The following is an 18,004-nucleotide window of genomic DNA, read 5'->3' on the forward strand; positions in this document are numbered from 1 at the left end:
ATGGCCTTACAGGATCCTCATCTGGACTTTGCACAGTTCAAGGACAGAGCCATCCGGGTGCTCCGAGAACCGGCACCGGGTGGCGTTGTGACCCACAGGCGCCCTACCACCACTTACCACCGGGAGGCGGTGCCCTTGTCGGCAGGGCCTGTGGGGGCTGATGCGCAGGCTTTGAACAATGACCCGGCTCCGGACCTGCACCATCAGGTCCAAGAGCTAGCTAAAAGCGTTGCTGCGCTAACCCGAACTGTGCAGTCTTTACAGGTTTCCACTCCAGGGAAGATCCAGCTGGCATCCGGACCGGAGGACATCCCGTGGCGTCGACCAAGGAGGACCCCACCGGCCAGAGGAAGACCCAGCGACCGGTACAACGAGGACGGACAACCTATCTGCCGCCGCTGCAATGAACCCGGACATATGGCAAGGTACTGTCCTTTAAACTGGCACAACCTGGGGTAGAGGGCCAACCCCCAGGAAAAAGATCACCAGGCCCATCGAACTGGCGCGACAAATATGTGGGAGGACGTCCAGTCTTGCCTGTGGTACTGGATGGCATCCCTATGAGTGCCCTACTGGACACCGGGTCACAGGTCACCACCATCCCGTATGTGCTCTTCAAGCAGTACTGGAATGACTCGGATATAACCCGCTATCCAGACGACGACTTGAGTATCATCGCCAGTAATGGTCAGCCCGTGCCACAGATCGGATTTAAAGAAATGACCATTAAAATCGGTAGAGTCGAACTGGCAGCACAGGGACTGATCATTGTAGACATTGACAAGCGCGAGTCACCCAAAGATAACTCTAGGAACTAATGTGATTGAAAATTGTCTTGCAGAGGTGATTTTCATTTTACAGCAGGTTGCCAAGAACGCCAGCTCCGGTCAGAAGCGAGTGCTCCAGAAAGAGATCCGGGCACTGATGCGACGGCAACAGGTGGAACTCTCTGGTGGTGAGATTGGTAGCGTAAGAATGTGTGACCCTTTCCCTATTGCCATGCCCCCGAAAAGTGAAATGATGATTTGGTGCCGGGCAGCTATTGGTCTGAGAGGTAGAGATTACCAGGCCATGGTAGAACCAGTCTACTCAGACAGTAGGCCCACCATTTTGACAGCACGGGGGGTAGTTGATGTACGCCATGGGAGGGTGCCCGTTCGTATAATAAATATCGGGAAAAGGGAAGTATACCTGCCCCGGTATGCTACGCTAGCCAAATTATATACTATCAACCAAAATTCTATACAGTCTGTGGAACCCTTGCCTCCTCTCACCCGGAGGAAGGTAACGGCTCTACGAAAATAATGGAGGATTGGTGTCAGCAACTACATTTGGGTACTGACTCCACTCCCTCCCACCAGAAACAGGGAGTCTACCGGGTGGTTCGAGAGTACGAGAGAGTGTTTAGTAAACACCCGTTAGACTTCGGGCGAGTCAAGGGGGTAGAACACCACATCCCCACGGGAGACCATCCTCCCATAAAAGAGAGGTATCGACCCGTACCCCCTGCACACTACCAACACGCCAAGGGGATGCTTAGAGACATGAAGGAGGCTGGGGTAATCAGGGATAGCTGTAGCCCCTGGGCAGCTCCACTAGTCTTGGTCAAAAAGAAAGACAACACCATGAGAATGTGTGTAGATTACCGGAAAATTAACCGTATCACACACAAAGATGCGTACCCCTTACCAAGAATAGAGGAGTCTTTGGCTGCTTTAAAATCTGCTAACTTCTTCTCCACCTTGGATCTCACTAGCGGGTACTGGCAGGTTCCTGTAGCAGAGGCGGACCGGGAGAAGACCGCATTCACCACCCCGATGGGACTTAGCGAGTTTACCTGCATGCCGTTCGGACTCTGCAACGCACCAGGAACCTTCCAGCGATTGATGGAATGCTGTCTGGGACACCGAAACTTTGAGACGGTCCTGTTATACCTGGACGATGTCATCGTCTATTCCAAGACCTACGAGGACCACCTGAAACACCTGGCGGAAGTGTTCGAAGCTCTGGCAAGTTACGGCCTAAAGGTGAAACCCTCCAAGTGTCACCTCCTGAAGCCAAAGGTGCAGTACCTGGGACACGTGGTGAGTGCTGACGGAGTGGCTCCCGACCCTGATAAGATCACCGCAATTAAGGAATGGCCAAGCCCCTCCAGCGTAAAGGAAGTGAGGCAGTTCCTCGGGTTGGTAGGCTACTACCGAAGGTTCATTCCCGGTTTCACCAAAAAGGCAGCTCCTATGCAGGACCTCCTGATAGGCCAGTCCAGGAAGGCCAAGAACCAGAAGCCACCCTTCAGATGGGAGAAGCTGGAAGAAGAGTCCTTCCGCCAGCTGAAGATGGCCCTCACGGGGGATGAAATCCTGGCGTACCCTGATTATAGCCAGCCCTTTATCCTCTACACCGACGCCAGTAACATCGGGCTAGGAGCCGTACTGTCCCAGATCTAGCAGGGGAAGGAACGGGTAATTGCTTACGCCAGCCGAAAACTGCGACCCACCGAAAGAAACCCTGAGAATTACAGCTCATTTAAGCTAGAGTTCCTGGCAGTGGTGTGGGCAGTCACCGAACGCTTTAAGCACTACCTCGCTGCTTCCCGGTTCACCGTGTACACGGATAACAACCCGTTGACACACCTGGACACTGCAAGACTCGGCGCCCTAGAGCAGAGATGGATGGCCCGCTTGTCCAACTATGAGTTTACAATCAAATACCGGGCAGGACGCTCCAATACCAACGCGGACGCCCTGTCCAGGATGCCGAACCTACCGGACGTAGGGGAAGATTCAGAGGAACTGGAAGAAGTCGAACTCCCCGCGTTCCACCGTCATGGGACTATCCAGTATTCCCACCGTGTAAGGAGTAAGCAATCCGCTACGTTCAACCCATTACCTCATTACAACTGGGCGGAGACGCAAGACAGTGACCCTGCCGTCCGACTGGTAAAGGAGATGCTGACTCGGCCAGATGCACGCCTTGACCCAGACGCTCCGGAGGAAGCCAAGCAACTGTGGGCTGAGAAGAGTCGACTGTTCCTTTACAAGGGGAAGTTGTGCCGCAGAATGGTTAACTCCCGGACGCATGAACTAATCTGGCAAGTAGTGGTGCCAAGAAGAGACGCAGCTATGGTGATGGAGGCATACCACGACGGAGCTGGGCACTTCGGATGGAAGAAGCTGGAGTTCCTGCTGCGCGGGCGGTTCCATTGGGTAGGCATGAGAGGAACCATCGAGAGGTGGTGCAGAGACTGTGGCCCATGCAACCTAAGAAGGAGGGACCGTGCCAGCCAGAAGACTCCCCTGCAGTCCATCATCACCAGACAGCCGTTGGAACTGGTAGCCTTGGATCATGTAAAACTGACCCCAAGCAGAAGTGGCTACGTCTACGCGTTAACCATCGTGGATCACTACTCCCGGTTCTTGGTTGTCGTCCCCGTCAAGGACTTAACGGCTCAAACAGCAGCTAGAGCCTTCCAGCAGCACTTCTGCCGTCCGCACGGATACCCGGAGCAGGTGCTGACGGACCAGGGGCCTGCCTTTGAAGCGGAAGTCTTCCAGGAGTTCTGCACCCTGTATGGCTGCCGGAAGATAAGAACAACACCCTATCACCCGCAAACTAATGGACTTTGTGAGAAAATGAACCAGGTGGTGATAGATCTTCTGAAAACATTGCCCCTGGAAGAACGTAGTCTGTGGCCTGAAAAGCTGCCCGACCTGGTGGACCTATACAACCACATCCCTGTAGGTTCCACCAACTGTACCCCGGCTTACCTAATGAGGGCAAGACCTGGTAAGCTTCCTGTTGATCTGGAGATGGGAGTCCTGACACCCGAGGACACTTCACCAGAAGCAGACTGGGACACAGAGAGGCAGCAGCAGTACCGGAAAGTACAGGAGAGCGTGGAGCGAAGTCTCTGTCAAGCTAGGGAAAGACAAGAGAAAACTTACAACCAGTATGCTCCCGCTGTTCCCCTGGTGCCCGGAGAGCAGGTCTTGAAGAGGAAAAGACGGCTCCACAAGTTGGACGACCAGTGGGAGAAGGACCCGTACACCGTACTGCCCTCAAGCCACGACAACCCAAAGATCTGTACAATCAGTAAAGACGGAGGGGAAACCACAGCCATTGTATCCCGGGATCACCTGAAGAAGTGTCCCGAACAGCTACGGAACCCTGAAGAGGAACAAGAAGACCCTCGACCCGTAGAGGAAAGGGAAGATATGATTAGTACTGTGCTCGGAGACTTCCCTCGGTCTTGGACTCAAGTCAATGGTGCTGTTGTGGTACCCGTCCTCACGTTCCTCCAACCAGCATCCCAAGTGCCTACGGAGACACAGGTAGAGCTGGAAGAACAGCCGGTCCAGGAGGCAGAAGACCCTACACAAGCAGACCAGGAGAATCAACCCTCTGCTTATAGTGAGCCTGCCATACCCCTAGTGAGCCAAAGAGTCAGTAGACGGCTGCCCAGTTTACCCTTGACAGCTCCTATACCCTGTAGCTCAGGACCAGTCAGCCAGCTCCGTAGGTCCACTAGGGTCACTAGAGGCCAGTTGCCCATACGGTGGAGGATCTAAATGTTCAAGCTATTTTATTAATGTTTACCTGTTTATTGCTGCTTGTGTATAATTATGTGTTTCTAGTTATTTGTAGGAGTCTTTGGTGGATTTACTGGGAATCCTTTGTGCATATAGTTGGAGCGTAACCCAGGACGGACTAAAAGACTGATAAGGACTCGGGGCAGGACAGACCCCTACCTGGTTACGTCTCCCTGTTTTGGTGAAATGGACACCTTTGTTTTCTTCAAAGACTGCACCCGGTTGCGGACATGCCGTGACCATCCTAATGTGTTTTTCTTTATTGTACTGTTTCTGTTTTTACTTGTTATGTTTTACAAAAGTATGTTTAGTCCCGAAGTACTAAATTTCACTAGGGGGGAATGTGGCACCCCAGGGGTCTGGTTTCCACAGTAATAGCAATATTATGTCTGAGAGCAGGTGGGAGGTCTCTTGGTCAGGAATCCTATGCATGCCACACCTCCTGCCCAGTCCTGGGAGGGGAAGAACTTCCCCTATATAAAACTGGGGCTGAGGCAGGGTTAGTGAGTTAAGAAGAGGAGAAGCAGCTATAGGAAAGAGAGATCAGGAGCTCTGGGGAAGTCGTGCTAAAAGGAATCAGGGGCTGGCAGCTGTAGAGCTCGCCCTGATTGAAGAGTTACCACCGGACCCGGAGTCCGAGGCTGTGGGGACTAATCCTTACCCAGCAGCAGAAACCGACCGGCAGGGGATTTCAGGTCCTCTGGCCAAGAAACCCGAAGGCACGGTCACACGCGTGGGACCAGCACCGCCGTCGTGGAGCGGAAGCCACTAGAAGGCCCCGAGTCACCGGCCATACGGGTGAGCAGCACACGGTACACACAGGGACGTGGGCTACTTTTACCCGCCTCTAGCAAGGTAGCCAGAAGAGTACAATTAGTTGGGGAGGCCTACAACTCCGCCTGGCCAGGGGAAATCCCATCTGCTCAAAGACTGACCAGGCCCCGATCGCTAGCCAGTACTCCGGGAGGGTCTATCTTTATCACCAGTAAAGACCCTGAACTACACCGCATCGTCTCTGAGTGGTTCCTGCTACCCCCATCATCCACGTCGGCTGCCCTGAGGCCATACCCCTCCCGTTGGGGGTTATCCCATCCACGCTGCACAATCCTTCCACCGGCCTCAGCGGTCTGCCCTGCAGCGGCAGCTCCATAGCTGCATTCAACGGGTGGCGTAGTCGTCCAACATCTACTGCTAATACTCAGCCACACAGTTTGACTCCCTGGGCACGGACCGGGTCACCGCCACGAGACTACTACCCCCAACAGGCCCGGCTCCGGGTAGTCCCCGCGTGCGCAACGCTACACCAAGTAGGCCCAGGGGCGCGTCAACAGCACCAACGAAAAAGAGGGGATCCGCCAAAAAAACACATTACCGGTAAGTAATATAACTGTTTCTCTGTCACCCATGACAGCACTAACGAAAGAACTACAGAGAATTAATGTGAATTAGGGAGGAACCACAGCCTGCAAAACCTTTCTCCCAAACGTGAGGTCAGAGGAGGCAGATAGATCTAGTCTGTAGTACCTATAAAAGGTAGAAGGGGAAGAGCAAGTTGCTGCCTTACAGATCTGTTCAATGGATAAGTCCGATCTCTGCCCAGGACGTTGCTATTGTTCTTGTAGAGTGTGTTTTCAGATTTTCGGGAGCCGCTCGACCTGCTCCCATGTAGGCTATCTTGATGGCTTCTCTTATCCACCTTGATAAGGTTCCTTTCGAGACTCTTGAACCCTTTCTAGGATCCTGACAGGAGATGAATAGAGCCCTATCCTTCTTTCAAGACTCTGCATATGCTAAATACTGTAGAAGGCATCTCCTAACATCTAGGGTGTGACATTTTTCTTCCTTGCTATTTTTAGAGTCAGGACAGAAGGAAGGCAAGGATATCTCTTAAGACCTATGAAATTTGAAAACGACCTTAGGTAAAAAAGCCAGGTCCATTTTTAAGATTACTCTATCCTCCAAAACCAAGGTCTTTATGTCGCTCACCCTACAGGCTGATGTTAAGGCTACCAGCAGTATGGTTTTAAGGGTGACTGTTTTTATTGACCCTAAACTTAGAGGTTCAATGGGTGATTCCATAAAGACATTTAAAACTAAATTTAAGTCCCAAGGAGGAGCTTTGGTTATTGGGATAGGTCTAGACCTAACACACGCCTTGATGAATCTAGACACCCACCTGTTCCCTGCCAAGTTGGGAGTTGCACAGTGCACCTAGGGCCGAAACTTGCACTTTTAGGGTACTAATCGAAAGACCTCGTTCCTGTTATTTCTAAAGGAACTCTAGGATTGCTCTGAGGAGCACTTTCCCTTCTGGAGTAGACCCTGTAGATGACAGGAACTTTCCTCAGGTCCTACCATATATTTTTGTGGCAATTGGCTTTCTACTACTTAGTAAGGTGGAAACCAGATTTGAAGAGAACCCTTTACCCTCTAGTAAAGACTTTTCAACTTTATAGCTGTTAAACGCAAGCCCGTCAATTAAGGATGGCATATGAGCCCCAGAGAAAGAAGGTCCGGAATCTCTGGAAGGATCCAGGGTTCTGTGATCGACATCTTTAACCTGAAGAACCAAGGTCTTTTGGGCCAGAAGGGGGCTATGAGAACAACTCTCGCTCCGTCTTCCCTGATCTTTCTTAGCACTGCTGGAATCAGACAAATCGGAGGAAAGGCGTACGCAAGACTGAAGTCCCAGTTGATTACAAAAGCGTTCACTGCCTGGGGACTTTCCCTCAGGTTCAGAGAACAAAACCTTTCTAGCTTCCTGTTTAGCCTGGTAGCGAACAGATCAATCTGTGGCCATGTGGGGTCATCCAAAATCTTGTTGAATACTGACATTTTGGGGACCATTCTCCCTGTTGTAGCTGTCTGCGGCTCAGGAAGTCTGCTTTGATGTTGTCTTTGCCCTTGATATGTAGGGCGGACAGTGACTGGATGTTCGCTTCTGTCAGAATAAATATCTGATTCGAAATCTGCATCAGGACTCTAGAGCGAGTGCCTCCCTGATGGTTTGTGTACGCGATTGTAATCTGGTTGTCAGAGTATTTTCACGTGGTGGCCCGGCAGGAGGGGCAGAAACCCATTCAGTGCGTTAGCTCCCACATATTTGAGGAACCCTTCCTTTCTCCCACTGACCATATTCCCTGGATTAGGTGGTCGTCCAGATGGGCCTGCCACCCCCCGGGACTGGTATCTGTGGTGACTACCCTGGTGATGTTGGGAATCCAAGGCACACCTCCCGGACTGAGAGTAGCATTAACCACCACTGAAGAGAATGAATCACCTCTGGAGGAAGTGTTAGATTGGCTTCCAGATCTCCTTGTAAGGCTATTTCATACCCTAGAATGTTCCACTGTAACTGTTTCATGTGGATCTGGGCCCACTTCACCGCTGGGACACAGGAGCTGAGGGAGCCTAGTAAGGACATTGCATTTCTGAGGGTCATTACAGGTTTTTGTATTGCCTTGGAAATCATACTGACTACTTTTTCTCTTTTTTGATCTGGTAGACGACATTCCTGATGGTCGGAGTCCAGTATGAGACCCAAAAAGATCTGCAACCTTTGAGGGTCCAATTTTGATTTCTCTAGATTCATATACCATCCTACGATTCTTAAGATGATGCATATTTCCCCCACTTGACTGACAATGATAGTATGAGTTTCCTACTATGAGGAAATCGTCCAGATAGGGAACAATCAGTCTGATTTTTTCTTGGAGGTGGGCTGCAATTTTTGCTTACAACTTCGTGAACACGAGGTGCTACTACTAACCCAAAGGGAAGGGCCTTGTACTGAAAGTGCCTCGTGACTCCCCCTATTGTCACCGCCAATCTGAGGAATTTTTGGAACCTTGGTAATACGCATCTCTTAGATCTAGCACTGCCATATAACACTCAGGGAAGAGCAGCTTTATCGCTGACTTTATGGACTCCATCTTTAACGTGGGAATTCTTAAAAATTTGTTCAAGTCTTTTAAGCTGATTATTGTCCTGTAGTTCAGCTTGTTTATTAGAAACGGGGGAGTAAAACCCTTTCGCCACCTGGTCTGGTGGAACTTCCAGCAAGACATTCTTTCTTAATAAGTTTAAGACTTCTGTCTCTAACGCCAGTTGTTCTGGTAAAGATGCTCATGGGGCAGTCATCACAAATCTCTCCGGTGGGTGTGTTAGAAACTCCAGTCTCAACCCTGATTTTATAGGGTTGAGGATCCAAGCACTGGAGGGAATTTTTTCCCAGGCTGGAAGGAAGAGAGAGAGCCTCTCCCCCCATCTGGGAAACAAAGTCATTTGGAGGGTCTTCTGATCTCCTGGGGAGGGACCGCCAAAGAGAGACCCTCTACTCTTTTTGGATCAGTCATCACACTTGCTCTCTGAATGTCCTCTTCCGGTTAAATTTCTTTTTCCAAAAGGGCTGCTTGAAGGATGAAAAGAAAGGTTTTGGGAAACCCTTCTTTTTATCGCCTGCGTTCTCGAGGATGTTATCCAGGTCTGTGCCGAATTAGTACTCACCTTCGCATGGGAGAGAGCACAACTTCCCCTTTGCCTGTATGTCTCCTGGCCAGCATTTTAACCAGATGGCTCTGCGTCCTGAGTTCGACAACGCTGCTAATATGGCCACTAATCTTGCTGAACCTGCCGAGGCCCCTTCATTACCAGAAGTGCGGCTAAGATGGAGTCTCGGAGTGCGTTATCCTTCAGCTGGTCTTCTAATCTATTCAACCAGATCAAAAGTGATCTGGCTGTACAAGTTGCCGCTATGGCTGGCTTTAAGGCCCCTGCTGATGACTCCCATGTGCCTTTAAGGAAAGTATTGACTTTTCTATCTAGGGGGTCCTTTAGTAGCTCTGTATCCTCAAAGAGAAGGGAAGACTTTCTTGAGATTTTAGAAATAGCAACATCCAGCTTGGAGGCCTTGTTTTAAGATGTTGTTGCCTCCTCTTCAAGGGGGTGCTTCCTCTTAAAGGAAGAAGAAAGGGGGCCTTTTTCTCAGTTTTTTCCCATTCTTTGTTAATGAGTTCCTGCACTCTCTCATTGATGGGGAAGATTTTATGTTTTCTCTGATCCAGAGTCCCAAACATTATGTCTTGCACTGACTTTTTGGTTCTGTGGTAGACTAGCCCCATTGTGGACCTCACTGATTTTACAAGATTCTCCATTTTATCTAGTGGAAAGCAATGACCGGTACCTGAGTCACTTTCAGACGAGAAAGAACTTGAGGAAAAGTCCTGCAGAACCCATTCATCTGACTCCGTAGCTGACAATGTGGGAGATCTTTTGCGTATGTGATGTTCTTCCTGAGTGTAATAGGGATCTCAAGGAGTTCTCCAACACTGTTTTAATGAGGGATCTTAGACTAGAGGAAAAATTTGGAGTTTCTTCCGAAACCGTCTCATCAATGCAAGATTGGCACAATCTCTTAGGCCATGTCCAGGCTAACCCCTGACCAAACAAAGCACAGGCCCTGTAATTCCATTTAGCCAAAATTTTTTGGGGGATCTCCTACCATAGAGGGGAAAAGAAGAGAGAGAAAAAAGAAGGGAGAGCGCCTCATTAACACGTTGGACTTTCACGTAGATCACTCACCACTCAGAAAATATAAAGGGGTACCGGGACAGGAGGCAGAATGACGAGTGAAATCTCTCCTATTGAGACAGTGGAATCTTCTAATCTGTGGGAGCTGTGCCGACTTGACCTGGAATCCCTGGTCCTGCGCCCCCGCTCGAGCGGCCACTACTCTTGTACGAACGTTGCTGCTGTTTTTCTTGAGGACACGTCTGACGCAGAGGCTTGAGACGCTGAGGCTGTAGCTCTGGCTCCTGCTTATACTGCTGTATTAGAGAGGGCTGCTGTGACTCCATTGCGAACCACATGAGCCCCTGCCTGGCCGGTGATCCTCCCTTAAATAGAATTACATTTAAGGGGATCTGCCAAGCGCACTTGCTCCTGCAGTTTCCGGTACCGCCCCCGGAAGCATTGATCCGGGTGAAGGTCCCGGTCCGAGTCATCAAGGCCTGACTTCCGATCTGCGCCCTGTGTCCGGGACGTGCTGCTTCTGGCCACCATGTGGTGAAGGTGCTGCAGACCACACCACATCCGAAGGCCGAGACCCTATTAGGCCTCCTGCAGCGCATCCAGCCCCCTGGTACTGCTGCAGCAGAGACTGTGCCCCGCTGGAAGTCGGTCGGCCCAGGTCTGGGAAACCTTCATTTCCTTTCCTTCTGCCGCCATTCAAGCAGGCTCCCCCCTGTCTAGGACAGGAAACCACTGATGCAGAGAGAGACGCCCCCTTTTCATCTTGAAGGTTTCCTGTCCTTGAAGGGCAGATCTCCTCTTTCTCTTTGGTGCAGTCATGGGTGACAGAAAAAAATGGCAAATTTATTACAGTGGTTTATGCTGTTTGATAAATCAGGGGTATGTTTAGACTCCCAAGTCTAAGTTCACATCACATTTTAGTTGGCTTATTTAGTGGCAGAAATGTATGCCACAATTATGGTGCACTTTTTGCACACAATGTGGCAGCTAGGTCATGCCCCTTTCCACTGGGCCAAACACTGTTGTCGGACAAAGCACAGAAAGTGCCTAAAAGGCGTAATAAATAAGGTGCAAGTTGTGAAAGACAGTTTTGTAGTGCAAATTGCACCAAAATTCTGGCAAAAATAGCTTGTTAAATCTGCCCCAATGGGTTTAGAAAAATGATCACTGTGCACAATTCTGCACCATTATAATTTTTCTAGATAAATGGAGATCAACTTAAAAGTTTTCTGTTTTTTTTTTTAAAAAAAACCCTGTCCCCTGGGTGCAGTTTGTTTACAAAAGAAACAAAAAATTCCAGGATCTGTTATTGTCTGCAGTGCTGATGTTGTGTTGGCGCTACAGCCAATCAGTGGGCTCGGCGGAGCCTCTGAGGTCATTATTGGCTGCAGGGCTGTCAATGTCACGTCAGCGCTGCAGACAATAACAGACCCTAGAGGCAGCGGCAGAAGGACAACACTTGACAAAAGGGAATGGCAAGTACGGCAAAGATTGTTTGTTTTTAAAACAAACTAACAAGGTAAAGAGGTTTTCCAAAACCAAAAACCCCTTTAAAGAGAGTTTATCTTTAAATATTATCGGACAGCTTTCAGGTGATGTAAATTCCTAATATACGGTATACACTGCTATGAGGTGTTCTGTTCAGCCATAATACATTCTTTACCTATTACACTTGCCATGATTATAATTTATCTTGTGATCATATAAAATTAGAGGACACTACAAAGGGTAATTGCTATCCAGACCCCAAAAAGGTCAAGAAAAAAAAATCGACTTGTACCGAAAACTAATTTAATCACTAAAGTTAAAACTGCAGTAAAGTTCAGAACATTATTCAGCCTCCCAGAAGTTGGTTGTGGTTTGCTGTTTATAGCACATGATTATGACCTTGTATTCTAATCTCAAGCGGACACAACGTAATGTAATAATATGAAAGAACACAGAAGGTCTCCGATACCCGTAATTCTTTATAATGTCAGCGCATGGAGGCCTTGCCCTCTCTTTAGTGTAACAGATACCACAAGTGTGACTAATTTACATTTAATCAAAGAGAAGGGGAAGGAGACACTGTCATTTTCTTCCATGACATTTATATTGACATTGCAATCTGATGCATCATTAAGATGTTGAAAAATGCAATTTATTTCTGGTAGCAGAAATTTCAAGGAAGTCGCGTAATTTCACTTAAATTAGTTTCCTTCGGTGCGGACAGTTACTGCATCCAAAGACGTTGTATTACATAAGGTGAAAGGGTCAGGCATCTCGCCAATTCTTTCTTCAGACGCTGTTATTAAATACAGACAGGGAGGATAGCCTTGGGATTTTATGCTAAAATGCTCATAAAAAAAATGATCAATCTAATAATTTAAAGAATTAATTGCACAAGAGCCTGGCGGGTGTTTCAATTGTTCAGGAGTGATCAGATTTTAGTACAAAATCCTATTAGATTAATTGTCCAAGACTGTACAAAGCTCAGAACTAATACAGTTCTCGTGACAGTAGAAACACTAGTTATATAGTACAGTGTATCGATAGACATTAAAGTGGCACATTCGATAAGACAAAATGATATATGGCTAAATTTACACATTAGGTTTGCTCGGGGTGCTTTTTTAATTAAAAAAAAAGACATTTGTGAAAAAAAACAAAAAAAAAAACAAAAAAAAAGAATCTCTGATGGATAACCAATTTTTATGGTCTTTAACCCCTTCACTCCCCAAGCCGGTTTTCACCTTCATGACCAGGCCAAATTTTACAATTCTGACCACTATAACTTTATGTCGTAATAACTCTGGAACTCTTCAACGGATCCCACTGACTCTGAGATAATTTTCTCGCGACATATTATACTTCATGATCGTGATAAAATTTGTTGAATATGACTTGAGTTTATTTGTGAAAATATCGAAAATTTGGCAAAAATGTTGAAAATTTGTCAATTTTCAAACTTCTAATTCTTATGCGCTTAAACTAGAGAATTGTTATACAAAATAGTTAATACGTAACATTTCCCACATGTCTACTTTACATCTGCATCATTTTTGAAACGTAATTTTTTTTTGTTCGGAAGTTAGAAGGGTTAAAAGTTGATCAGCAATTTCTAATTTTTCCAACAAAATTGACAAAGTCATTGTTTTTGTTGGACTTTGGGGGGGGCTATATGACAGAAAATACCCAAAAGTGACACCATTCTAAAAACTGCACCCCTCAAGGTGCTAAAAGCCACATTCAAAAAGTTTACTAACCCTTCATGTGCTTCACAGGAATTAATGGAATGTGGAAGGAAAAAATGTTGCTTTAGCCCCAAACTTTTTATTTTCCCAATGGTAACAGGAGAAAATGCACAATACAGTTTGATGTGCAATTTCTCGAGTATTCCAATACCCTCGTATGTGGAGGAAAACTACTTTTGAGGCACTAGGGGTGCTTTTCATCTAGGGGTGCAGTGAGCATGTTGACACCACATGTTCTTCCCAGAAATGTATACCATCGGGCGGTGAAGAAAGAATAATTACATTTTTACCCCATAAATGTTGTTTTAGCTGAAAATTTTTAATTTTATAAGGGCTAATGGGAGAAATTGCACAACAAACTGTGAAATCCATTTTTTCCTGAGTGCGCTAATACCCTACATGTAATCGGGAACTACTATTCAGGCACAGTGGAAAGTGAAGAAGGGAAGGAGCGCCATGTTACAGTGCAGATTTTACTGTTATGGTTTGCGGGTGCCATGCTCCACTGGAAGGGCCCCTGAGGTACCAGAACAGCAGAGCTCCCCCCACATAAGTGACCCCATTTTACAAACTACACCTCTCAATGAATTCATCTAGGGGTGCAGTGATAATATTGACACCATGGGGGTGTCACAGAGTTTTATACCATTCAGCAGTGAATAAAAAATAATTACATTTTTACCACAAAAATTTTGTGCTAGCCCCAGATTTTACATTTTCACACGGGATAATGGATACAAATGTCCCACAATTGCTGCCGAATGTAGAAATATCCCATATGTGGCTGTATAGTACTGCTTAGCCACACAGCGAGACTCTGGAGGGACGCAGCGCCCTTTGCCTCCTGGAGCGCAGATTTTCCTAAAATAGTTTGCTGACTCCATATACAGAACCCCTAAGTGCCAGAAGAGCTGATATTGTAGTGCCCAGTACGTTGTACTGCCCAGCTTGTTCTTCTGGAGTCATGCATCCGTAAATTAGGCAGGCTCTCATCGCTACAGAAATGCCAAACATGTGTATGCTAAATGTGGTTTAGGCACACTGTAGGGCTCAGAAGGGAGGGGGGCATTTGGATTTGAGAGCGCAGAATCTGATGGATTTCTTTTGGGGGGTGATGAGCCATTTTGCTTTTCCAGAGCCTCTGTACTACCAGTAATGTGGAAGCCCCTTATATTTCCATTGACAGATGACGGACCTGAGTGGTGACTAGCTTTTTTGTGGATTGAGTTGAAGCTTTTATTGTGAACAATTTACATAACATTTTGGATCATATTTATTCTGCACACTACGCTGAGCACTTATTTGGGGTTTCTATCTAAATCTCCAAATGACGTGATTCAAACCCCCGAGGGATCCATGCACTATGAGGCAGCAGAATTACTCTGGATTCGCTTGGCCTCTGTTAAGCAAAGTCCTTCACAGAGGTGCACAAAACTGTGGAAGACCATGTTTTCATGTACATCTGAAAGTACAGAAACCGCCCGATCACAGGTCAGACAACGTCCAAAGTGACTCCATTTGCCTCATTGTACGGAATCTTCTGTCGAGAGTTCCGTCGGAATCACGTATTTCAGAGATTTACATGGAAACCCCGATGTAAGCGCTCAGTGCAGAGCGCTGGATAAATGTGAGTCGAGCCTTACTGCGGTCTTTGGGAGACAGAATGAACAAATCAACAGCAGGTCAAGAATTGTTTTTACTTATTTTTTACGCCGTTCCTCGTAATTATGCGACTTTATTCTTTGGGCTGGCACGATAAGAGCGATACCAGATTTATATCAGTTTTTCATGTTTGGCTGCTGTCACACACTAAAAGACACTTTTGATTGCTTTTGCATAGCTATATTTTGAGAGTATAATTTTTCCATATTTCTGCCGATAGAGTCACGTGGGGGCTAGTTTTTTGCGGGTCGAGTTGACGTTTTCATTGGTACCATGCTGTAAGCATGGTCTAACAAGCTTGCTAGAGATTGGTGACCTGGATGACATCATGCCGACCTCGGGTCACCATGGCAACGATCAGGCCCTTGCGATTATGTCGCATGGACACCAATCGGAGGGGAGAGTGAGCCCCCTCCGTCTCCGTGCGTTCTAAATGCTGCGATCAATATTGATCGCAGCATTTAGGGGGTTTAACTAGCAGTGAGTGCCGGGTGTCCGCTGTCATGTCAGCCGAACACACGGCGGCAATCATGCGTGCACAGCTTCTGTGTGCGCAAAATCGCCATGACGTATCCATACGTCCAATTTCGTGAACTCATTCCCAACCTGAACTTATGGATACGTCTAGGGCACACGTGTGAAACTCTGGCCCGCAGGGTGATTATATTTGGCCCGCGACACCAGAAGCACCACCCCTATGTGGGGCCATTATTCTGTATGGAGGACTATGTGGGGCCCATTATACTGTATGGAGGACTTAGTGGGGCCCATTATACTGTATGGAGGACTATGTGGGGCCCAATATTTTGTATGGAGGACTTTGTGGGGCCCATTATCTTGTATACTGGTTGGCCCCTGGAAATTTTTTTGAAGAAACGTCCAGTTGCAGTACAAGCAGAAATTTCACATATTGTGCTCTAAAAGCAAAAAAACAAATATCTCTGTAATGGGAGTGAGGCAGTGCAAAATGTAGCTCAGGGATTTTTACAAGGTATTTAACTCATTTTTTTACCAACTGACTATTGCCCTTAAAAACTGAGAATTTTGTCATATTTCATCAGCTCTATCAAGAGTAATTTTTATAGTGGGATGGAAAATGTAACATGTAGTTTACAGGCTCATTAACATTGCCATATCACAGCTCCATACAATCTTCTAGAGTTACGGATCTGCAACCAGATAAGTGTATTGGCCAATATTGTACCTATGCACGCCTACCATTTAATTTGGAGTCATATAAAGGTTCTTTCCATTTATTTATGATGGAAAAGGATTCTATTTTACATTTTCATATGTTTAATTCTGAATGACTCCTACAAGAAAATAGCTCAGAGCCTTCATCTATAGGTGCATTCATAAGGCCAGCAGAGGAAAGGCAAACTGGTGCTCCAGTGAGGCTATGTGCCCACGATGCAGAAATGAAGCAGAAAATTTCTCCAGCATTTCTGCATCTCCCTGGCAGAAAAAACGCATGCAGATTGTGCATGCGTTTTTCCTGCAGAATACATGCGGATTCACATGCGTATCCACATGCGTTAACGCATGTGTTTCCGCATGCGGACTGACAAGCACTTTCCAGGCGATAGCATCACTTGGAAAGTGCTTGACAACTAGGTCACACTGTATAAATCCATGCAAACAGCATGGATTTATACAGTGTGACAGTAAAAATAAAAAAAATAAAGCTATACTTACCTCCGATGCCGCCGCGTGAGCTGTCGCGCTCCTTCCTGGTTCCTTCCTGGCTTGCCGGCATCTCGCGAGACAGGCTGCGGTCACATGACCGCGACATCATCTCAGGTCCTGGAAGAAGAAGCGCTGCAGGGGCCGCCGGACAGGTGAATATAAACTTTATTTTTTATTTTATTCTTTTTTTACAGGTACAATGGTACCCAGGTCTGGATGAGAGTCTTCTCTCCTCCAGAACTGGGTACCATCCGCACATTGAAATGCATATTATCCACTTGTACAAATGTACAGACACGGATTCTATGCGTCTCAATGCAAGTCAATGGCGGCGCTTCCGCAAAATTAATGAACATGCTGCGGATTTATGAGCGCTGCAGAAACGCTGCGGAAAAATCCGCAGTATGTGCATTGACATTGCGGAATGCCATTGGGGACCATGGGGTGCGGATTACCATGCGTTTTTGATGCGTTTCCGCTGCGGAAACGCATGAAAAACGCATTGTGTGCACGCAGCCTTATACAATTTTGTGGTCAGGGTTATAGAAATATAGAATATTGATTTTTTGACATTGCGTCTCATCTTCCACCCATCTGATTTCAATCTGTGCCCCTTGTTCTTGTGTTTAATAGCCCATTAAGACACTTCCTTCCTGAACATATTTAAGGCAATAACCTAATAAGAGGTTTTAATCAAGCCCGCCTTTACATTTTTTCAACCAAGTTTATTTAAAGGTCTCTCCCAATGAGTTTTGTACTTCACCCCTTCCTGACATGGCCAATTTCCATTTTTAACTCTACTTCTTCCAAGAGTTATGAATTTTTTTTTCTGTCCACAAACATTTTAGTACTTGTTTATTGCGGGACGAGTTGTACTTTTGAATGACACTATTCACTTTACCACATAGTGTACTGGAAAACAGGGAAAAGAATCCAAGTGCTGTGAAATTGCGTGCAATTCTGACATTGTTTTTTTGGGAATCATTTTTACATTGCGTGATAAAAATGACCTAGCTATAGGATTTTCCTCATCAGGATGATTACGGCAATATCAAAGTTGTCCAGGTTTTGTTTTTCATTATTTTAGTGGTAAAAACCCCCCAGAAATTTAAAGAAAAAAAAAGTTTTTTGATTGTGTTGTCATTTTCCGAGACCAGTAACGTTTTCATTTTTCGGTTGATGCGGTTTTCTGAGGGCTCATTCTTTTGTGGGGTGAGATGACGTTTCTACTGATAACATTTTTGGATAAATATGAAATTTTGATCGCTTCTTCTAAAAAAATGAAATTTGGGTATTTTTTATTTT

At 46.6% G+C, this 18,004-nt stretch overlaps 1 protein-coding gene across 4 annotated transcripts in view; it reads right to left on the reverse strand.

Moving 5' to 3' along the window:
• TBC1D19 (TBC1 domain family member 19) overlaps positions 1-18,004 on the reverse strand; it is a 316,278-nt gene that overhangs the window by 116,558 nt on the left and 181,716 nt on the right. The gene's annotated exons all lie outside the window — the stretch shown is intronic.

The sequence above is a fragment of the Phyllobates terribilis genome, unplaced genomic scaffold (genome assembly GCF_046119375.1).
Source record: "Phyllobates terribilis strain yellow unplaced genomic scaffold, ASM4611937v1 Scaffold_1__5_contigs__length_1240528914, whole genome shotgun sequence".
Lineage (NCBI taxonomy): Eukaryota > Metazoa > Chordata > Amphibia > Anura > Dendrobatidae > Phyllobates > Phyllobates terribilis.